This window comes from Squalius cephalus (genome assembly GCF_949319135.1).
Source record: "Squalius cephalus genome assembly, chromosome: 3".
NCBI classification, from domain to species: Eukaryota; Metazoa; Chordata; class Actinopteri; order Cypriniformes; family Leuciscidae; genus Squalius; species Squalius cephalus.
The window spans coordinates 20,929,243-20,953,629 of NC_137124.1; the positions used below are offsets into that span (position 1 = coordinate 20,929,243).

The 24,387-nt window shown below is 36.7% G+C and overlaps 1 protein-coding gene across 2 annotated transcripts in view; it reads left to right on the top strand.

The window, feature by feature from the left end:
* Positions 1–24,387, top strand: part of apba2b (amyloid beta (A4) precursor protein-binding, family A, member 2b) — an 83,655-nt gene that overhangs the window by 2,035 nt on the left and 57,233 nt on the right. For both annotated transcript variants that reach the window (XM_079866742.1, XM_079866743.1), the window contains exon 2: positions 22,833–22,871. The gene's annotated coding sequence lies outside the window, so the exon portion shown is untranslated. The remainder of the gene's footprint in view (positions 1–22,832; positions 22,872–24,387) is intronic.

Below are 24,387 nucleotides of genomic sequence, written 5' to 3' on the forward strand. Positions count from 1 at the left end.
AATTCTGTTTGAAATTCTGTTCTGCTCTACAGAAGACAATAGTGTCGCTATTCAGCTCTCAAGTCAGTTCAGTGTAAAGTTCATCATTTATGAAATTAGTTCAATACAACAATAAACATCTCTACTGCAGACAATAGTGTCATTATTTGGCTCAAGTCAGTTCAATGTTGATTCAGTTCAATAAGTGTCGATTTTGCTAAATTTGTCAATTCAGTAATTAAGTAGCTCTGAAAACAGTGGTGTCGTCATCCCGCTCAATTTAGTTATCCCGCTTTAATTTAGTTAAGTTTTGCTCTCATCCGATAGTTCCAGTGCAGTCAAATCGATAATATTACAGTACTGAATATTAAGTGTATTTTCACATGAAAATATCATAAAATTTAGTGAGATATACTGAATGTTTTGCTACAATTATCTTCTGTTTGCATAGGAATAGAAACAGTTTTGAATGAAAAAATATAGATGTGCAGTAGTGGTGATGAGATGGTAAGGGTGTGGGCAGGCCCTTTTTTATGGTGTTACTAATGTGAGTGTAAGCAGTTTTAGCCCAAAGCTGCTGTCTGGTTTAGCACTCGCTCAGATGTGATCCTGTTGCCGTTTTTGAGTGTGTGTTTGTGTGTGTGTGTGTGTGTGTGTGTGTGTGTGTGTGTGTGTGTGTGTGTGTGTGTGTGTGTGTGTGTGTGTGTGAGTGTGTGATAACCTCTGGCAATGTGCCCGGGAAGAGGAGAACAAGGGTCAGAGAGGCATGTTCTCTCTCAGCTCAATTTAAAATCTATTGCTCACTATACCTATACAAGTGATAATGTTCTGTCAGCCAGTCGTATTCACAGAAAAATCCCAGAAAGGATATTTACATGTATTCCACTTTATAAACACTAATATATTTTAAAATGTAATTTATTCCTGTGATGGCAAAGCTGAATTTTCAGCATCATTACTCCAATCTTCAGTGTCACATGATCCTTCAGAAATCATTCTAATATGCTGATTTGTTATTCAAGTAACATTCTTATTATAATCAATGGTGAAAATGGTTGTGCTGCTAGTTTTGTGAAAACCATGATACTTTTTTGAATAGAATGTAAAAAAGAACAGAATTTATTTGAAATAGACTTTTTTGTAACATTTAAAGTCCTTTACCTTCAATTTAATGTATCCTTACAAAAATAATCTTACTGACCTCAAACTTTTAAATGGTAGTATATAATACAGAAATGAAAAAAATACTGATTAATATAATTTTTCTATTAAATAAATATTTATGTATTTGACTACCCACCAATGACAATGTGGTTTTTTATTGAGCTTTAAAACATGCTTTCTAGGACTTGCAGAAATAATATTAAAATTCTTGCCAGTGCTGTAGTGCCCTTAGCGTAGTGCACAAATTTGGGGCATGCTGGTATCCCTAGAGTATAGCATACATTAAGGATGAGTAATGGGAGTATGCCGATGGCTTTGACTTCAGAATGGTGTAAAAATACCATGCAGATGAACGTGATTTCAAGTAAAGCTTTACTCACACAGGTACACTGGTGTTAATGATCTATTGCCCAGTTTCACAGACAAGGCTTAAGCCTAGTCCCAGACTAAAATACATGTTTGAGCTTAATCTTAAAATATGTACATTTGTAATGTTTTTTTTTTCTAAGGCATGTTTAAAAAAGCTACTTACAGTACATGTCCTAATTTAACAAAGGCCTAACCCTCAATCTAAACCCTGGCCTAAACTAGGCCTTAGTGATCTGGCCAGAATATGTGGTATCTTTTGAAGAATTTGTATTTTTAGGGGAGGAGAGTTCACAGATCAGAAGCTGTGTTTGTCTTAAGGTTTTGGCAGATATTGAGTTGTTTGTGCTCTGAAAGTGAAACATGAAAGTGAATTGAAATACATGACCTTCTGAAATAAACATGTTTTGCATAAAAATCTCTATTCTAAGACACTGATTGTGAAGTGCCTTTCATCCTCTGTGATATTAAAATGTTTTCTGTTCTTTTCCATCATAAATAACATCTATCAGCTTTACACTGCACAGTGCAGTGAGATGAAACAGAGGTGCTTTATTGGACACAAGCCCTATAATGCTTTGCTTATGTGTCTTTTGATCAAGCTGTGGAATGATTCATATTGATGTTTAGCATAGCCTATAGCTCAGTGACACTGACTATGTGACTGAATCATATGTTCCTTTGATGTTGCATTGATGTTTACTTTTGAAATAATCGAATATCCGAGCATGGTGACTTGTCATATATTTTAAAGGTGCTTTCAAGCGTCTGTTATGCACAGTAAGTGAAAGCGGCTTGTTTTGCTTCCTATCAGTCCCGTATGAACTGAGAAGGCTTTTGTGTTTGTGTCTTTTGCCTCCTTTAGCATCTCTTTCCTCCTTGTACATAAATGGCCATTTCATTCTTTTTGGGAAGCAGTCCACATTGAGATTGCATTACTCGGTTCTTTTATCTATTCGGTGCTCTCATCAACTTGTTTCTTATAAGAATATTGAATATTGTGCACTAAAGTGTGAGGTAAGAAAGGTCTTCAGACATTTTTTCCCTCATTTGCTGAAGTTGATCTGACTCAAGATTATGAAACAATGCTGCTCTTGATCTTTTTGTTCATTACTTAGTCTGTGCGTTCTTTAAAAAGCTAATTATTTTTCCCTCTGGATATGTATATCCTGACCCTGTATCTGATGTAATATCTGTAATATTGCCCTAAGTAATTAAGTAAGTCAGGCTCAGTGCTACATGGTTTCTAGACTGTTTGAAAAGGGTTTTTTTGTTGTTTTGTTTTTTTTTCCACTAGTTGGTGAATCACTTGCTGTGCATTACTGAATTGAGTTTTGGCATTCTAATCATGCCTGCTTAGTCTTCTTTGCATCTCTGTATTTTATTAGCATAGCAAGGTAAAGGGGTCATGAACTGAGAATTCAAATTTTCCTTGATCTTTTGACAGTTAAGAGTTCGTTATACTATAAAAAATACCCTGTAAGTTTCAAAACTCAAAACTTCCTTGTTGTTCCAAAAACTGCTTTTATTGAAACCAAGGCCAGAAGACGTCAGCATCTAAAAAGTAGGGACTTGTGACGTCACAGGGCAGCAAAAGACCGCCTTCGCAGAAGAATATCAACGCCTACGTCTACATCACCGCATCTTTGGCACCGCCCACTGGAGCGTTAGTAAATAGTAGGGCTGTAGTCAACCAAAGAAATGCTTAGTCGACCAAAGTCCTGTCCTGCGCAACGATTAGTCGACTAAAAAAAAAAAAAAACGCGATGTTTTGCATTTTGATTGAACATTTATTAAACAATTGTCATAGAGCATTTATAAAACAACAACGAATAAACATTTTTTTATTTTTTTTATTGACACCTGGGATCCCCCGCGAAACGGTTCTCATTCGGGCTTGAATAAGGCCGGCGACACACTGGCTGCTGGCGTGGGAGTCTCAGCTGCTGTGGCGTGTCTGTTTTTATTTCGGCTCCCATGTTAACAGGTTGGAGTTTGCACACTGCCTGCGTGAGACATGCGTCTCAGGCGCGGCTCGAGCCACGCGGAAAACGCGTGCATGCTAGAAATAGAACCGACTGAGTGTTCCTCTGGCTAGAGCGCAGAACAGCAGTATGGACCGAAGTGCATGTCTGAGCTTGTATTGCTGCTGTTGCTTTGACATTGTGGAAAATAGAATAATAGAAACAAAATGTATTAGACTTTTTACCCGTTATTATAAATCTAAATTAATCTCGTTTTTAATTTAGGCTAACTTAATTTCGTTTTTCTTTATTTAAATTTCGTTTTTCTTTATTTAAATTTCGTTTTTTCTTTATTTAAATTTCGTTTTTTTCTTTATTTAAATCTACCCTTTACTGTATCAGTAATTTGTTAGTCAGAAAAATATTAGACTACCTTAAAAGTATTGCTTAAGTTAACAGACTGTGTGCGTTTTATATCACTAGTGCAGTGTCCGTTCTCGGAGAATATAAGCCCTGCTCGCGTGAGGTGCGCCGCTTCCTGCTCGCGCTGTTCTGTAGTTTACTATTAATTCTGAACGTGTCGCGTCTCGCGTGTCTGTCTATATTGCACCAAATGCGACACTGCACTCCCTTGTGAAGTCGATTGGATGAACGGTTCTCGAAATAATCAAAATGCAAACGGACAGACAGACACATAGAGAATACTATATTCCTTACTGAGCACGAAGCAGCAGTGCAGCATACGAGTGTTCTACGTGGTGCGCTAAACTGTGGCGCTGTTACAAAATAGCCTAAATTAAAGCATTTAAAGTTGGGGATAAAACATAGGCTAATTATATTTAGAATACAGTAATATATAACTGCTTATAAAGGAATAAATATCAAGGAGTAAATCAATGAAAATTTCTTTATTGGTGAAAAAAAAAAAAAAAAATGCAACTGGTCGACCAATGAGAATGTCAGAGTCAACCAAGACGGCATCGACCGATTAGTCGACTAAACGACTAAAGTTGACAGCCCTAGTAAATAGTGACTTGAGAATGAGAAAAGATCGACACAGAGTCAATACGATTACCTTCCAAAGGATCCTAATGCTAGGGTAGTGTTGTTGTTGTTTTTTTTCAACAATGTAAATGTCTCAGCAGTGCATTATTTGTTTGTATTCAGTACATTTTACTTTGGATTATTTGGTAAATTTCGGCGCAAGCTTTGCAAACAGACTTTTACGATATGGATCTGCCAGCAACGCCACAAACATGTAAGTAACCATGTTTATTCTAATGCTTGATTTGTGATCAGTGATTTCTGATGAGTAATTATTTAAATTCAGACAGATTATCTCTCAAAATCATTCAATACTGTTTACATATTAGTAAATCAAGCCAGTGACTAAACGATCAACTTCACGTTGTTTCTCTTAGTAGGATGAAAATAATTTTATGTAAACTGTGATTAAATTACATACAGAAAGCGATCAAAGAACGCTCCCTTTTCAATCGCCCAAGCTGTCAATCAATCACACAGCACGAGTTTATCTGGACACTTGCCAAAACTCATTATGAAATCAATGACGCTGTTACACTGCACATCGAAGCTCTGTATTACTTATTTATATCGTGTTTGCATTGTTATTTGGTGAAAGCATTCGTGAGAGTGCAGAAATTGCATTGCAATGATGAGATCTCTTCATTCACGCGATCAACAGACTGTCTGTCATTTGCTCAATGCTCATCACTGCAACATTTCATGTGATGGGAATAGTCAAGTCAAGTCACCTTATATAGCGCTTTTAACAATATGAATTGTTTCAAAGCAGTGATAATAGGAAATTACAGTAACATAGATTTTGGCTTTACAGCAGCTCTAGGATAAAGTTATTGTCCAGCTAAAGTTAGTTTAGATTGATTGATTCACTTCCGTTGTGAAGATCATTAGTTATTAGCTTAGGGACCGCTAACACGACACCGCTCTAACAGAAAACCCTCAACGCGCTCCGGCCCGCCCATCCTCACAAAACAGTGCCTGGTGGCTCGAGAACGCACTCCCGGAAATAGGTTCCAAGGTGCAAACGATTATCAGTTATCTCTGCGCAAACCTCTGCGCAAACACCGACGTCGCGCACATGCGTATCACGTGTTCAGTCCATATGTATGTGCGTTTGAAAATATATATGTGCGCAGGCATGTAGTCCTTCTTTACAAATCAACCCTCAACAAACTACTTGTCTGGCCTTAAAAATGTACAGAATCATTTATCGCGTCCGCGTAGCCACTTGATGACTCTGGCGACAACGTTTTATCTGTAGAGAGGTAAAGGGAAGGGAAGGAGGCCTTCACAGGGGAGAGACTAGTTGACACTTCAGAACTGCGTTGTCGTCACGTCCAGGCGCAGGTCCTTCATCAGATCTGGAATGGATACAACCTGGATCTGGCGGACTGCGGTAAACCTCGGGATAAACAGAGACTAATATTAGCGTTACATCATCCTTCTTATGATGTAACAAGTACATCAGAACTTATGGGAAGTGTTCCCGGCTGATGTAAACTATGCAGCCTAACATTGAATTATAGAAGTCTATAATGTGTTATGTGTATACTAGGCTAAAGATGTGTTTTTAGTCTAGATTTGAACTGACAGAGTGTGTCTACTTCCCGGACAATGTTAGGAAGACTGTTCCAAAGTTTTGGTGCTAAATAGGAAAAGGATCTACCGCCAGCAGTCGATTTTGATATTCTAGGTATTATCAACTGGCCGGAATTTTGAGATCGCAATAGACGTAAAGGACTATAATACGTTAAGAGCTCGCTCTGGGGAGCTAAACCATTTAGTGCTTTGTAAGTAATCAGCAGTATTTTAAAATCTATATGATGTTTAATAGGGAGCCAAATTCAATGCAGTGTTGACAGAACAGGGCTAATATGGTCATACTTCCTGGTTCTGGTAAAAACTAGGGATGTTAACGATTAATCGACGATCGATTAATTGTCGATAATACATTTAATGTATAGCGAGCACGCCAGAGTTATGTTTGGGACCATTTTACACCTTCATCATGACTATAAGTTTGCGTGTGCATTCGCAGCCTTTTGTTTTGTGCAAATGTAAGTTGTAATGTTGTGGCGTTGGTGACACTTTTCATTAGTCGTTATATTTGATTATTAAATAATTAATTTAATTAAATGATCAATCACATTGAAACATTTAACAATCCTACTAGCCCTTTATTTAGATTAAAAACCATTCTCATCCTTTTGGTGAGGAACATAGCGTTTTGTGCAGTATTTGCACACCCTGTCATGCTGTTGGCCATATGCCACTGCAGCAGACTCATAATGCAGTGTTACGGGATTAATCGATTAATTGATCGTTAATTTAAACGACGATCAATCATGGGAATTTGTTAAAATTGACATCCCTATTAAGAACTAATCGGAATAAAGAACAAATAAAGAACTAATAGAAATAAAGAAAGGAATAGATTTAAATATATGATAAATACTTTTCACGATTCGTTAATCACGATAGCTGTAATAGTAAAAACGTAAAGGTTTTCGAGAGAGTTCCACATGTAATACTAGCTATTTCATATGCAAACATGTCAGCCAATCACAGCAATGGGCGTTTACTCTGAAGTCTCACAGCAGACACGCCCCTTCAAACAGAGCGTTCAAATCAGAGGCTAAAATCAGGCTTGGAAAAATTCCTTTTATTGAATAAAAATATGAATAAATAAATAATTATTTTTGAGACAAGATATGAGACGAGAGAATGGCATGATGTGTCTTGTTTTTTGTGTAATTTTCAGTGTATTGTACTGTTGTGCTTTACTGATGGAGGAAATGCTGCACTCACCTGTTTTCTGTTGAGAGATGATGGTCTGTTGGATATTTGTGACGGGTCATTTGGGCTTGTGCTATAGCTGCCTGTGTTTACTGCAGTCTGAAGGTCATGAAGGCTCATTTCTACTGGGACAACGGCACCTTAAATCTCTGCAGTGTCTGTTTTCAGCTATTCATATACCGAGGGCTGACTCATCGACAGAATAAATGCGTAAAGCTGTAGTCTGATCGAAGATTTATATTTATGTAAGCCTAACTTCCCACCTACATTTAGAGTAGCACCGATGGATCGTCCTTGGAGTCATTTCCCGTTTGAGGAGTGGCAAAGTCTTGCCTGTAAAACACAAAGAGTGAAAGTAATGCATCCCGACCAAGTATAGCTCTGTGAAAGGGTGATACATCTTTTCCCTTTATCTGCCGCACAGTTAGCTTCGCACCATTTCAGATCCATGTACATTAGCATTTAAATGAGCTAACTTGATTTTACCCAGTTCAGGCTCCATTGTCTCCATTTGAATGAGTCCACACTCAGCGGACTGAATGGAATAAGATCAGACGATCCATTTACTCTTGCTCTCAGTCTTTAATAACATGGAGGATTCACTAACTAACTAATGGGACCACAGGTGAAGAGCGAACAAATCTCCCTGTCCCAATGTCTGTTTTCATCCAGAACTACCTGGAAAGACCACAATCAGGTCTCATTATCATTCCTACATTGTGGATTGATGTACCAAGATCGTGGAGGCAAAGTACCACCCAACGTGAAGCGGGTGTGCATTCAAAATCATGCATTCAAATAATTTAATGCACAGCTGGCCATGGGTTATCCTGCTTACACCATGGTCATTTGTTAGCAGTGACAACTTAAATCTGTTATTGATGTTTGCAGCGCAATATTTGATTGGAAGGATTATTTTCATCAGTTACGGCTATCTAGCATTATCCATTTACTATCTAGCATTCTACCCATCTTGAATCAGACACAGACAGTGCTCAAAGTGTGCTGGTAGTACACACATCTATATATTAATCTGTAGTGTACAGATTAATATATAGATGTACCCCCCCCCCCCCCCCCCGAAAAACCTATAAATATTTAAAACAGCAAATAAACAGCAAACAGCAAATAATCAACTTGACTCATAAACTGTTGACACTTAAGCCCATTGTATCATGCCATTTTTTTGCAAAAGACCTTAGTCATCCCTGAAAACAAAATTAAGATGATTCATATGAATAATATCTTTACTCATTTGTAAGTCGCTTTGGATAAAAGCGTCTGCTAAATGATTAAATGTAAATGTACTTTTACAAATGCAAAAAAAAATAAAAAGAAAAAGAAAAAACTTATAAGCGCTCATAATTTATAGTCTTTATTAATAAATATATTCATAGTTCATCGCAAAGCCCATTTGCAACACCCAATCCGAAAAGTAATCGATCTGACCACTGGGGGAAAATAAAATCTATAAAACCAACTATGACAACAAATTCAAACTTAAATAGTGAAATGAGAAAGACGTGCACAGATTTAATATTTTGATAAACACTTAATATATAAATTAGTTCACCACATCATGACAGTAATATTACAGACAAGACAACTAACCATATTTTCCATCATGCTCGTTCTGTTGTCAAATGTCTTATTGCCTTAGATGCAAATTTCACTTGTTCATGGCTTTGCATTGATTGAATACAGTATACTTGACATTAAATGTAGGCTATAAACTCTGTGTCTTTAAGTAGCTACTATTTGTAACAACATGAACATGAAGGAAAAATATTATCACGTAATACAGTCAAATTGGAAACATTTTACAATACGGTTACACATTTATTCATATATTTAAATGTCAAAACTAAAAAGTTAAAAGTATGTTCTAACTACCTTAATTAGTTCATGCAGTATGAACTAAAAACAAAGTAGTGTTTGTATTAACCATTAACATTATAATAAAAATTGTACATCATGATATCTTATACATGTACTGTATGAACAGAAAAGTGACTGTATTTAAAAGTATTGTTAAATATTTAGATATTGATTCGATAATCCAAAATCCATGTGAAAAAAGCTCACATATAATAAAAGAACATTACATGTATAAGTAGCACAACTCTATTAACTGTATAAGCTCCGCCTCCGTCCTGTGGCTTCTGAAACTGCTGGCGCTGTGGTTCTGCAGCTAGATATATCTTGTTTATCTCAAGGTAATATGCTTGTATGCTATTTTTCCCACCATTCTCTGTGGCAGCAAAATGTTTTTTTTTTAAATAGATAAAACGTAAAATGTACATGCAAACAAATGAGTGCACTTCATTCTGCACTGGCACTAAAATGGCTTCCTCCTTTGTTGGGTTGTGAAAATAGATATGAGAACTTAAGAGATATTAAATTGCACAAAGTGTCATTTTTATTATGACTAAAGTCATTTGAACATCATATGTGTGGTTTTTGGAGGAGGAACTTTCCAGGAGTGAAGGCAGCATAATTCTATTGGTCCATGTGAACATGGACACACTATTGATTACTGGGAGGGCAGCAGGTGGATGGCCGTGATCAGTCGTTTCCAATTGTTTTACAAACCTAAATCCTCCTGGTAAGGAAAATCCAACATTGACATCAACTTTCATCTTGTCAGAAGCGTGTGTATATGCGTGTGAGCATGAAAGCCAAGGTCACTAGATGGTCTGCAGATGCTGTGTTTTCTATCTGCTGTTTTTCCCCTAGTTATATCATTATTAGCACTTAAGCTTTCGGTGTATTCAATGGGCTTGATCATTAGCTATCCAGTTTCTCTGAGAGATTGCATTCTATTAGCATTTAGATGAGGCAGTGATTTTAGTTTGCCTCAACATACCACTCAGCATATGCAGCTGCTGCCAGCACTTGGTGTATAAATATGTTTAGACCTGCATAAATGGGTGTACAACTGTGGTATGAAATTAAGACTTCATATATACTGTATATAATATTGTACTAGATATGAAGTCATATTAATATTAATAGATATGTAGCATTAAACACACATCACATTTACTATACGTCATGCATTAATTATTGTGAAATTACTTTTAAAGAAATCATGCTTTAAAAAAAATCTTTAGACATTCATGATTGATGTTACTATTACACTCTCTCGTATTGTGCATATATGTGCATACATTTTGTTCTGTTTTCCCAAAGACTCTTGGTTGTAATAGTTTCATATAGGAATAGTTCGCCCAAAAATGAAAGTTCTGTCATCATTTACTCACTTTCATTTCACTCCAAACCTGTATGTCTACTGTAGAACATAAATAAGATACTTTGTTCTTACAATGGAAGTCAGTGGTCACCAAAACCAACATTTTTCAAAATATATTTGTGTTCAGCAGAAGAAAGATTTTTTTCAATCTTTTGAAAGCAAGTTTTTTTTACATGTTTGGACGTTGGAACTGCATGAGGGTGAGTAAATAACAGAATTTTAGTTTTTAGGTGAACTCTCCATGGATTACTCGATTCTCATTGATTAATTGTGCTATTTAGTGGTGTAATATCAGTACATTAACTGTTGTCCACGGCAACGCTGTTTATCAGAGATCAGCTGTGTAACTGAAAATAGCAGAGGACTTAACTAGCCTTACTCTAATATTGTTGTAGTGTTCATCTTGTTGCTAGGCTGATTTTTTTGTACATTGTTATAGATGTTTTTCTTAGCAGAAGCTTTAAAACAATATACAGGTACAGATTGTGTGTGTGTGTGTGTGTGTGTATCCCTTACATATACACAGTGTAAGCCACAAACTGATGCAGTTCATGTCCAGTTTCAAACAGCGTTGCTAAAAAGCGTTTCAATCATTAGAAGAACTCAAAGTCTTTTGGGATAATTACACAAGGTAGAAGTAGAAAGATGGAAAAAGAATATGAGAATATTGTGAGGAAAATTAATACTTGTTTTAAAAGGTTTCCTTTGGGTATTACAGCTCACATGTAGCATCTGGTCTGTGTGAGTTAAAGATTTATTGATTTGGTTTCAAGAAGGGTGTGTGTTCATCAGTGTGCGTGGGTCAGATTTTGTTGTAGGGACCAGCCAAACAGTCCTTAAAAAGAAAATGGTTTAATAAACATATTCAACTTAAAAGTAATGGCTGCAAAAATGGAATGTTGTCAGGTTGATTGAGTCATATTAAATTATGTTTTTTTTCTGGAATTACTCTTCATTGCTCAGTGTGATAAGGCTGTAGCCTCTTTTAGCTTCTGTCACAGAGCATGAGACATTTTCTGAATATGTCTGCTATGAAATTATGACCATAAACAGAAATTTAGCCATTGCTATTAATTTCAGAGTCTGCTGTGTCATTTTCAACTAACACGGGAAAAAGCAAACTTAAAGAAGCCTGGAAATAAATGTATGCGATATTTCAGAGAGTCAGACAGAATAAGTTAGAGAGTGTTGTTGTTTTTAAATCGTCTCATGACATTTAGAAGGCAGCACTTTGTCGTGGTAATCCGTTAACAAATACACCAGTCATTTTGTGAGTTTCTTTCAAACTTTTTCAATAGTTTTGAATCTTCTGATTCTTCTTGAATCAGTGCCGGAGGATAACAATAAGCTGTTTGAGGCTCATATCATTAGATAGAGAGACGATCTGGAGGTGGTGACATCCAGATTCAAGAGATTTCTGAGAGTTAGTCATCTGTGAAAAGCTAAATCCTGTTTTATATTCTGAGTCTGACATTAGCTCAAGAATGAGGCACACACTCTCTCAGCTTGACAGATCAGTGATGATCTTTACTGTGGAGATGGAGCTGTCATATATTCGGGGAAAGTATGTAGATCTGAGGGGTTGGTCTGACTTAAGGATCCCAAAATGGATTTATTGTAGCTGCACGAAATAATCCAAGGTAGAGGAAACCAACACATCCTTAACAGGATGCGAGGAAATTCATTGACACAATGCAATCTCTAGCTCCTTATCCCAACCTCACCCATCACAACTAAGTACCTAACCCGAACCCTCACCTTAAAGGATAACTGTCGCCAAAATGCAACCTAGGGTCTTCTTGTTAATCTACCCGAGGCAAACTTTCATTTAAAAGCATAATTAGAATGGAAACGCCACTTTTAAGTTTGACCGTATTTTCGTTTTCGGTCGCATTGCCTTTTGAATGGGAGTGCTTGGGGCACTTCTATGATTGCATCAAAAATCGCTATTTTTAAAACACTAAGAAAGCTCGACACAACATGAAACTTTGCTCGAAGTATCACTAGGGGCTCTACACATGAACTATTGTTTGTGTACACAGAGTTTGCTAAAAAGAAAGATTTTGAACAACTCACTGTACCTTATCCGCCGGCATTTTGACAGTCAAAAATAGTCGATCTCCGAATGTGAATGAACTGACTCTGAATTTTAGTATTGCTTCTTATATGAGCATCCTTTTTCAAATACAAGGTCAATATTGATTTTCACTAACGACAAAACAAAAAATTATCTGTGAATTTATATTGAACTAAGCTTTAGGAGCTTTCCATCTTTACTCTACGTTGCATTCAGAGATCGACTATTTTTGACTGTCAAAATGCCGGTGGACACAGCTACAGTGAGTTGTTCAAAATCTTTCTTTTTAGTAAACTCTGTGTACACAAACAATGTTCTCAATGCTCGAGTTCATGTGTAAAGCCCCTGGTGATACTTCGAGCAAAGTTTCATGTTGTGTCGAGCCTTCTTAGTTTTTTTAAAAATAGCGATTTTGATGCCATCATAGTAGTGCCCCAAGCACTCCCATTCAAAAGGCAACTTGACCGAAAACGAAAATACGGTCAAACTTAAAAGTGGCGTTTCCATTCTAATTATGCCTAAGTTTGCCTCGGGTAGATTAACAAAAAGACCCTAGGTTGCATTTTGGTGACAGTTATCCTTTAACCTAATTATAACCATATCCCTAAAACCAAGTCTTAACCTTCAAACAGGCCTTTAAAGGGGTCTCAGAAAGTGAGGGCCGGCCAAAATGTCCTCACTTTCCTTTGTCCTCACATTTTCATTGGAGGGACAGCGGGTTTTTGAGATACTTTTCTGTCAATAAGCCTTATAAGCACATGGCATTTTTACAGTGAGGCCTGTCCTTGAACAAACAACATGCATCATTAATATCTGGCATATATTTGATGCTCTAAAGCCTTTGGGAATAAATGAATAGCAATTGCAATGCCTGCTGACAGGTCTGTGTATACTGTGTAGATGTAATTGCTTTAACAACTGCAGAAATGCTTCAGGCCTCGATCCCTTCTTTTTAGCTCTGCTTTAAAAGCTTAAGTTTACAATGAAGCACGTGTTAATAGGTGAACCACAGAAGGTTCAGGACAAGTCACAGTCTTGTCCTGGCATTGGTAACTTTGCTGGTTGAAGTATAGGGCATTAAAAGGAGCCATTTTAACATTAACAGATAATGATTTTTAAATCATTACTAAAGTCCTTGTATCAGCACTTGCAAAAGACTGCATGGCCTATAGTCTTTCTTGGTTTAGCTCTAATCAAATTGAGACTTCATTAAACAGTATGTTACCAACATAACGCCCAAACAAATTAATTTCAAGACAAATGTCATGTTTTATTAATGATTTTATATGATTGATAAAGGTATACATATATAGTAAGTTAAAAATAATATAGATAAAATATTCTTGAGATAAAACCCTAACTGAGGTCATTACTTTTTTATGTTTGCATAATGCATACAATTTAAAATAATATATAATATGTTTTATACATTTGTATAATTCATAATATTTAAAAATTTAATTCTGACAAAGACAGTGGATGAAAAGACACTCTTTAATAGGATCGTTCCTGATCCTCTGAAAACTTGTTACAGGTCAGCACAGATTATCTTGACCCATTGTGGGTGTTTATTATCCCCTTTTGGTGTCTTACTGGTAGACAATCCCATGCATTTCTGCAGCATAGAGTACAGCTTTGCTCTAGCAGAGAAGGACACAGCAGCCTGTAACCTTATACAGGGGTTGAGAGGGTGTAAATGGCAGGGAAAATGGGTGTTGTAAGGGGAAGCCTTTGTGTGTTACATGTATGATCTGTGTTTCCCCCCTTCATTGTGTTTTTGGTTCAGTCCTGTGACCTAGTTCAAAACGGTGCGCAACGTTTTGCTACGGTTTCCGGGTTGAACGTCATGTTTCCTGGAAACGGCGTGCACCGGTGTGCAACGGGGTTTGAGATACGTTTTCTCTTGTTTGGTGGGTGTGTCAGAACTGCAGTCCAATCAGCAGCAACATGTATATAAAGCACACGGTATTAAAGTGAACTCGCACAATGGGTTCAAGGAAAGTAATTTACAAATGTGTTCGATGCAGCTCGGTATACGCAACAACTGAGGATATTAGAAGACATGTTTGTCGTAAGTTTTATTGTAAAAATATAGGATATCAACATAATGATGTAGTTGTTTATATTTTTAGCTTCATTGCAAGTGTAGGCCTATGACATTTGGTATAGAAATAAACAATGGTAATTAAGTGCTTTTCCTAAAAATGAGAAAGAAAATATAGAGTATTAAAACAGTATGAACTACAAATAAAGTCAGTATGTGAGGCTAAATAGATGTGTTTTAGTCTGAATTAGGTAAGATGTGTGCTTCCATTTCAGTTTCAGCAATCCCTTCACTCGATTGGGATGTTCTCTTTTGTTCTGGCCGGCAAGTGCAGTAACTGTAACATCGGGCTTATTTTGTAGTATTAAACACATATTTATACCGACTTCATCAGGCTCCGAAAATTCTTCACAAAGAACACAAAGAATGGCCTTCTCAGCTGCCATAGTTGCAACTCTTGCGTAATCAGAACAGTGTGTTCAACGCATCACCGTTTCTGTTTAAAAAACGTTGTGCAACGTTTTGTCGGGGCTGAACGCAGCCCTAGTGTTCCGTGATTGTTCTAATTAGTCATGTCTATCACCTGTGCAATGCATTGTCAATCACCTCATTAGTTATCTTGTTAGTCCCTGTGTATTTATACCTGGTGTTCTCCTTCAGTCTTTGTCTGTTATTGTCAATGTAAGTGTGAGTGTTTGCCCTGAGATTTTGGTTATTAATTGTTATTTCTATGTATTCCTCGCCTCCATGAGCTTTGTCCTACACGTAACGTGACAATGTGAAGAAGGAGATCGATGATTTTTTTCTTCCCTCCAGCAGAACCTCCTGGGCTGTGTGTCTGCTGGGATGTGCATTACTGATGGCTGGTAGACTATAGCCAGCGCTCATACTTCAGAACAAAGAGAGGGAAATGGGCATTTGAATAAGAGAAACAGAGGTAGACAGAGCTAGGGTGCTTTATAGAGAAAGTCTGAGAGAGAGAATTTGTACTCTAGGGAAAGACTCAGATGAGAAGGTGGAGACAGATGAAAGAGTAACGGAAATGACCTGGATTTACATTATTCGTTCAGGTCATTCCCTTTAGCCTCTGGCAGCAGAGGTCTGATTACTCACCACTACAGCAGACATCCTATTCATTTTCTAAAACTGAAGTGCTGAAGTTGCTTTGTCCTGAAAGAAATGAAATGTCATTTACTCACCCTGTTTTTCAGTGCATCACAAAAGGACAATTTAAGAGTCTTCACACAGCTCTTTCCTGTACACTGGCAGTTTATAGTGACCAAACACTAGGGGTGTAACGGTTCAAACTACTCACGGTTCGGTTTGTATCATAGTTTTAGGATCACTGTTTCGGTTAGGTTCGGTATGTGCTGTGTTCAGGAAAAATAAGGGCTATACTGTCAAATAAAAATAAATAAGAACAAATAATCAAATCAAACTACAAGCAACAGCACAAATAAATACAATAGAGCAAAGATACAAATAAAATAAACAGTGTTTTTCAGATATCTAACAGTAGTTTTCAGGTACAGAAGTTGAATGAAGTAATCAAACGTAAAATAATTGCATATAATCTTCATTGTATAAATTATATAAAGATGAATCGTTATTTAAGTTACAAAAGTTCAGTCAAGAGCAGTGAGTGATTTTCATGTCTTTTGTTGTTTTATTAACATTAAAAACACAGACAGCAGAAATATTAGGCTACTGTCACTTTAAGACATAATGCATGGATCCAAAATACTGATACACATGCATTCTCTCTCTCGTGAATTTTTGAGTGAATTTGTCTGTTCAAGCGCAAGACTTGAAAGAGAACTCGGAAGGCTTTCCGTGTGTGTGCTTCGAGTGCACACACAAATCTTCTCACAGTGCGCATGCGAGTTCTCTCTCTTGTCTTCTTGAGCTTGAATGTTTAAATTGGCAAGTTTAGCTTAAACACAGACAGCAACGTGTGCTGTTCAGGTCTCATCTGCGCTTACATGGGTAAATTACTTGTCATATTAGAGCATATGGCTCTCCTATTTAACAAAGTTTAGGTGTACAATGTGTTAGCCAAAACATAAATTAGCCTCTGTCTGTCTGTTTTACGCGTTATTTTTAACAAACCATATTATAGATGCATCATTAGATTTAAGATGAACCGCGGTGCAAGTGCATGCCGAACCGTGGGTGGAGAAAAAATAATAATAATTATGCTACTGGATCATTGAGTTAAACCAAAGTCCCTGTTCACTTGGCAGCCATATTTGCGACAGATCCAAGCCCCTATTTATGGCATCCAAGGCCAAGTTTTGTCTACTTGAGTGGGGAAGTCCTGAAATCCTGAACAAAATCTGACATGAACTGTCCCATAAATGTTGTTTCTTTTGCTCAAATAGCGTTTAAAAAGCGTATGTTTCAGGTTGGTCCAGTCAATGCCCATGTGCAGTCCTAACTTTACAAATTGGTGATTTTAATTAGGAGTTCTCTTAAGTTGGTTCACAAATTGGACTAAACAATTTGTTCATGATAGTAAATGATTTGAACTAATTTGACTTAATTTGAGTCTATTCCTCAAACAAAGATATTGCATGTCTTCAGAATATGGCTTATTTTTTCTTTTTTATTAAAATATCAACAAAATTGGGAAAAACATTAGGGTAAATAAATGATGATAGAATAGATTTTTTTTGGTACAAAAATGTCTTTGATTACGCTGTTAGTGATTTTAGCCATTTTGCCAAGTTTCAACATTTTTGCTAGGATGCCAGCACAACTGAAGGTTTAATAATGAGTCACAGGCAGAAAGCATTTTTGTGTGGTATAAAAAAAAAAAACACCTTTTATGTTCTGCATTTACTCAAAAGTGAAGCGTACAATTTACTTCAACTTCTAATTGTTGAATATACACTCCATTATATGTGCAATGTGTTACAGTACGTGAGGCTAGTCAGATGTTGTTTATGAGCTACAGTACAGTCTCCAACATGCACATCCCTATCCAATTCTGTTCCTGTCATCTGAATGTGTTTCAGCACCACAGACAGCAGCTGTGTTCCAGAGGCTATCCCTGACATTCATGAATAATCATCATATTAATCCAAACAAGGTTTAGTAGGTCTCTTAATTTCAGCAGAAGTCACCTGGAGCTTTGGGGAGATTATTGATGACAATGAGAACGATTCTCTTTCCTGTCATGCACCTATTCATTTCCTTTCTTTGTCATGCAAAGCAAAGAGAGCTTTACAACAGGTTTTAGGTAGTTTCACTAGCAAGAATCTGTCAAGGAAACTGTTTGCAACAAACAGGGAGATGAACAAGAAGTACAGGGATTGTAGAGTCTGTCAGTTATGGAAACAGTGTTTTCCTCAAGGCAAAATATGACACGAGTTTGATAAACAGATGACAAAGGGCTTGTAATAAAGTTCTGTATATGAATTCATGCATCAAATCTACTGCAGTAACCTCTCTGATGTTTTCTGACATTGTGAGTTTCTAAAGACCACAGCATAAAATAAACTTGGGAAAGACTAGTGTGATAAAAGGTGTGTCTATTGTCTGGTTTCACTGCTGTGCTAGCCTCTGCCAAGAAGCATAGCCTGTTTTCCTGCTCTCCTTGAAAAACTATCTCCCTCCCATGGGAAACTGAGTCAGTCAGTAGTCACTCTTCACTCCAAGCGCAGCACTCTTTTTGCAGACATAAATAGGCTATGTGTTTACCTCCATCTGACACACTGAGCTGATGCATAGCGGTCTATGGTGCTAGTTGCTAAACTTCAATTCGTTTTGATCTGTTCAAAAGTGGCAGGATTTTGTAGAACTAGTCACTAGTCACTAGTGTTAACATGCAATTGTTACTTAAAGGTTCTAACTGATTTTACTTTTATAAATGGGTTGGTGTAACCTAAGGCATTCAGGTTGATTCAGTCGTAATAAATTGTATTTGTTTTCATGGTTCATGTGAGGCAGCTTCAGATAAAATATTTATTAAAAAAAGGACAGTTAACCCAACAAGTCTGACTCATTATTTACTCACCCTCATGTACACTTAAGTGTGGGGTTAGTAATTGCAAGGATGTTTTAAATTGATCAAAATACATTTGTAATGTTACAAAAGATTTCTATTTCAAATAAATGAACTTTCTATTTTTCAAAGAATCCTGAAAAAAATATTTCCTCAAAAATATTAAGCAGCACAACTTTTTAACATTGTTAATAATAAGAAATGTTTCTTGAGCAGAAAATCAGGATACAAGATTGATTTCCAAAGGGTCATGTGACACTGAAGACTGGAGTAATGATGCTGAAAATTCAGCTTTGCCATCACAGGAATAAATTACATTTTAAAATACAGTGCTATGCATAAGTGAATACACCCATGCTAAAGTTGACTAAAAAGAGGAATAAAAAATCATATTTTGGAAATTGAACGTAATGCCTTAATTTAAAAAAATTAGGAAAAATCCAACCTTTAAGGACACCAATTTTCTTTGTGAATGAATAATGTATCGTAAATAAATAAATGTTCTTCCTTAAAATACATGGTGCATAAGTGTGTACACCCCTATGTTAAATTCCCATAGAGGCAGGCAGATTTTTATTTTTAAGTATTTAAAAAAAAATAAAATTAGGATACTATGCATCCTGATAAAGTTCCCTTGGCCTTTGGAATTAAAATAGCCCCACATCATCACATAGCCTTCACCATACCTAGAGATTGGCATGGAGTACTTTCCATAAGATCATCTCTCAATGCAAATCAAACTAGCTTTTAGGCTAACTGAAATAAAACCATGCCAATCTCTAGGTATGGTGAATGCTATGTGATGATGTGGGGCTATTTTAATTCCAAAGGCCAAGGGAACTTTATCAGGATGCATAGTATCCTAAAACATTTTTTTTTAAAATACTTCAAAATAAAAATCTGCCTGCCTCTATGGGAATTTAACATAGGGGTGTACTAACTTATGCACCATGTATTTTAAGGAAGAACATTTATTTATTTACGATACATTATTCATTCACAAAGAAAATTGGTGTCCTTAAAGGTTGGATTTTTCCTAATTTTTTTAATTAAGACATTACGTTCAATTTCCAAAATATGATTTTTTATTCCTCTTTTTAGTCAACTTTAGCATGGGTGTATTCACTTATGCATTGCACTGTATATTAAAATAGAAAACAGCTATTTTAAATAGTAATATTTAATATGATTTTTTTTACTGTTTTTTTTTTTTTTTATTAAATAAATGAAAAAAAATGACTCCAAACCTTTAAACAGCCATGTACTGTATGTTGTATTTTTGTCTTGACATCAGCTCTAGCTCTCTTTGGAACATGAGTTATGGTGTCTGATTTGTGAACTAATCGTCCCTTTTGAATGAATAAATGAATGAATATTCTTTTCAATTAATCATTTCTTCTGATCTAAATGTGTCATTGATTCAATGATTTAGTCAGTTAACAGTCCACTGAAGTTTATCAGTGAGTAACAATTAATTTTCAGTCTGTATGTCACACAAAGCTATATATGACTTCAGGAGACTTGGAATATAGGGAATAAGTCATATGGACACTTTTGGAAGTCCTTTTTGAAGCCTCGCAACACCAGTCCTCATTCACTTTCATTTTGTAGTCAGAATATTCTTTAAAAATTCACCCTTTGTGTCCCAATAAATAAATAAATAAAAGTCATACAGGATCAGAACAACCTGAGGGTGAGTAAATTATGACAAATTATTACTATAAACTATCCCTTTAACACCAAAACAGGCTCAAACAGTAGTGGTGTGGTAAAGAAATGCATTTCATTGCGGCCTGCTTTTGATGTGGTACAGTTGAGCTATTAAGGCTTTTTGGGCAGAGCCAGGCATATCATGGTGTCTTGACAAGGACCAATTTCCCCCTGTAATCAAAGGCCAGTGATGGTTGGATGGCAAGAGCATCTCTCAGCTCACCTGTCCTGTCCACCTCCTCGTCCTTTTCATTCTTCTTGTGGTGTTTCTCAGCAGCCTCCCCCGATGGAGCATTATGCTGACATCAGTGCCTACATTCTGTCCTTCTGTGCTCATAATGCAGGTCTGCAGGGGTGGAGAGGGGATTTTAGCCACACTGCTCTGTAGGCATGCAGCACGGCCACTGCCATTTGACAGGATTTGGCTGGAAAATTAGACCCTGCTTCCGCCCCAGATGGCAGCTTTTATCAAAATGGCTTTTCAGGGTACAGCTTTGTAAGGGAGAGACAAAAAAAAGATGGTGACGGAAGTCTATGAAAAGTGTGTAAGTGTTAAAGGGATAGTTCACTCAAAAATGGACATTTTTGTTTCTTAATTTGCTCACCCTCATTATTATTTCAAACCTACTTGTGTTATGATTACGGCTCCATAATCATAGGCTATTTTAAATATATACCAGTCGGTTAAATTTTAATACTTCTATTCAGCAAGGATGCATTAAATTGTTCAAAAGTGACAGTAAGACATTTATAATGTTACAAAATACTTCTTTTTCAAATAAATGCTGTTCATTTGGACTTTCTATTCATCAAAGAGTCCTGGACATTTCTTTTCTTCTTCTATTACGGTTTCCACAAAAATAGGAAGCAGACTGTCTTCAACATTAATAATAATACACTGTTTCTTGAGCAGCAAATCAGCTTATTAGAGTGATTTCTGAATGATCATGTGACACTGAAGACTGGAGTGATGGTTGATTATTCAGGATCCATCAAAGGAATACGTACATTTTATATTATATTATACAATTAATATTAATATATAATTATATTAAGCTATTTTAAATTGTAATGTTTTGCAATAATACAGTTTATACTGTAATAAATACAGCCTGTGTGAGAATGAGTATCTTTCATTGTATGGAAATAAGCAGCATCAACAGTCTGGCAAATGTTTGTGTTGCTATTGTGTTCCTCGGAAGAAAGAACAGGTTTTGTAAAACAAGAATGTCAATGATGACAGAACTTTCATTTTTGGGTGAAATATTCCCTCAAAATGCAAAGAAAGTGTGCACATAGTTCCCCTTCCTCTCAGTCTTTCCATCTGTCCATGGAGCTGAATCCTCTTACTCTGCTTATCACTGTGGATTTACCAGTAGCTGTTGAACTGCATTTGAAAGAGCAGCATCTGCCAGCAAGATGTCAAAAAGATGTGCAACTGTGCAAACAACTCGTCATTTTGCCTATTTCCCTCAACAACTGATGCTATGTGTATCATTAGCCATAATCCTCAAAGCCTTTATTTCCTTGGGAGCTCTCTATTGGTTAAAAAAAGATGTTCTCGTCTTTCTCAGTTGATTATAGCTTTTGGGAATGTTCTCCTCATTGTGTTTGGGGCAGGTGCAGAAAATAGGGTGCGACAGCGTCACTTCACATCAGGTCTGATTTTTTTGTTTGTCTCGGCCCATCTGGAAGACGCATGTCCCTTAGGAAATAGACAAATTTATAGGACACTTCTACAATTAGGTGTACAAATTACTGCCAAAGTCACCTAAGTCTGTGGGGGACATGTGAGGTGTCATTATCAGTCTTATCTAATGGAAAACATCTGCTTGTGTAGAAGCACCCGCACAAGAGAACAAGTGACACTGTCAGGAGGAGAGAAAAGACGGAGAATCTGCTCTGCATCAGTTGTCTCGGATGGGACGTCTCTGTTTCTCCTCCTCCCTCCTCAGAGTGTGCCAGAGCCGTGCCACTGTTGATTGAATCAGCCTCTTTGTGAGCTGGTGCTCAGTAATCATGGCACGCAAATCAACTCTCGCCACCAAACAGAGTCAAAGTGTGAGACATGCCAGTGAAAACGAGCTTCCTGCTTTCCTTTAAACACTAGATGTCACAGACATGTGTCAATCAAACTCGCAGCTGTCTTTTTTCACTTATGATGTGACCATTAACTAGAAATCATAGTGACTCTAGCAGACACAGTTGCGTGCATGTGTATGTATGTTTATTTAAAACAGTGTGCTTGACTTATTCAGATGTCATTTTGTTTATCACTGAAGCTAAGGTTCTCCCATTAGAAACAATATTAAGCATACCATTTTATGAAGAAAATGCTTAATGTACTTTAGCAGGCGAGGACAGATTGGAGTGTTCTATTTGTGCAGTCGTGATGTTCTCTCATTCATCTCTTTGTTTTTCTCTTCTAGTTTTGTGCCTGAGAGATATTCTTCATCCCACAACAATCGGTAAGTGTCTTTTAAAATGAGAATGTTCTCTGTGCAAACATCAATCATGACAGATGGATGTCTCCCTGGTTTCATATTCAGCATCATATTCAGGCCTTTTCTTTTAGCATTTTCCTGCGCTGAGTTTGAAGGAATTGTTTTCAAATATGATCAAATGTTATGGTAGGCGAAGTTTGTGAAAGAATAGGAAGTGGAACTGATTTAGAGGAAACTCAACAGATAATGGCATGGGGAATGAAGTGCTCTTCTACTGTGGCCCATGGATTTATTAAACATAACTACAGAAAGTTGCACTTCATTTATATATTTGGTCAAAAGTTTGGGATAATTAAGAATTTGTTATTTTTTGAAATAAGTCTTATGCTCACTATTTGATCAAAAATACAGTAAAACAGTAATATTGTGAAATATTATTACAATTTTAGATTTTTCAGGATTCTTTCATGAATAAAAAAGTTCAGAAGAACAGCATTTATTTGAAATAGAAATCTTATAAATGTCTAGACTTTTGATCAATTTAATGCATCCTTGCTGATTAAAAGTGTTAATTTCTTTCAGTTTCTTTTATTTCTTAGCTCCAAACATTTAAACAGTAGTGTATATATAAATTAAATGCAAATTTCTATAGGTGACATTTCAAACAGATCTGTTTGTCTACCTGTAAGCTCTATTTTATAAACTTCACACAAGATTTGTCAAGCCATCATTCAAAAATCATCTCGACAAATTTCCCTTATTAAAAAAAAATGACACTTACATTTGAATTCTACTTCCATAAAATTAAATTACAATTCTGCTTTCTGTTTGCTACCTCTATTCAAATTGAGTTGATTAATTGTAACTTAAAAAGCATTCAAAATTCAGTTCTGTTCAGCGTACAACCGTGGCTAACACTCATCTGTTGTCTGTATTTATCTTCATTGTGTATTTATGACAAAAGTGTCCAACCGCTTACCAGTGACATGCGCCTGGCCTTGTGCCGTATAATAAAGTGTGAGGATGCAATAAGAGCTGTGGGGGAGGGTGCACATGCTGCTGTGCTCAGAGGACCTGTGTTGGCGATGGGGTTGGTGTAGGGTTGCAGTATCGTGGGAAATGTCTTTGAAGATGTGATGGGGTGGAGGAAGGATCACAGAGCGGTATGGCTGCACAAACACCTCACTTCTCATCATGTATTCATCATCTGTACTTGCAAGAATATTTCATGAGGATATGTGAAGGAAGAATACAATCTTTTAGCACTGTGGCTTTTTTTTGTTGTTTTTTTTTTTTGGAAGGGCAGGACTGGGCAGAGATGGCGACCTGTACTGGTTTACTCGAGGCAGCGTAGGGTGGGGTCAGACTGAGGAGGCTCTTTGTGAAGGCAGAAAAGGATTGAGTCTTCTGTTGTGTCTCTTCTTCTGTCTGTCAACATCGGGTAATCGTAGCTCGATGGATGATTTCTGAGCAAAGACAAATCACAGTCTTGATGGATGGGAGGGGAGGGGCACAGAGACGTGCATTTAGAAAGAAATGA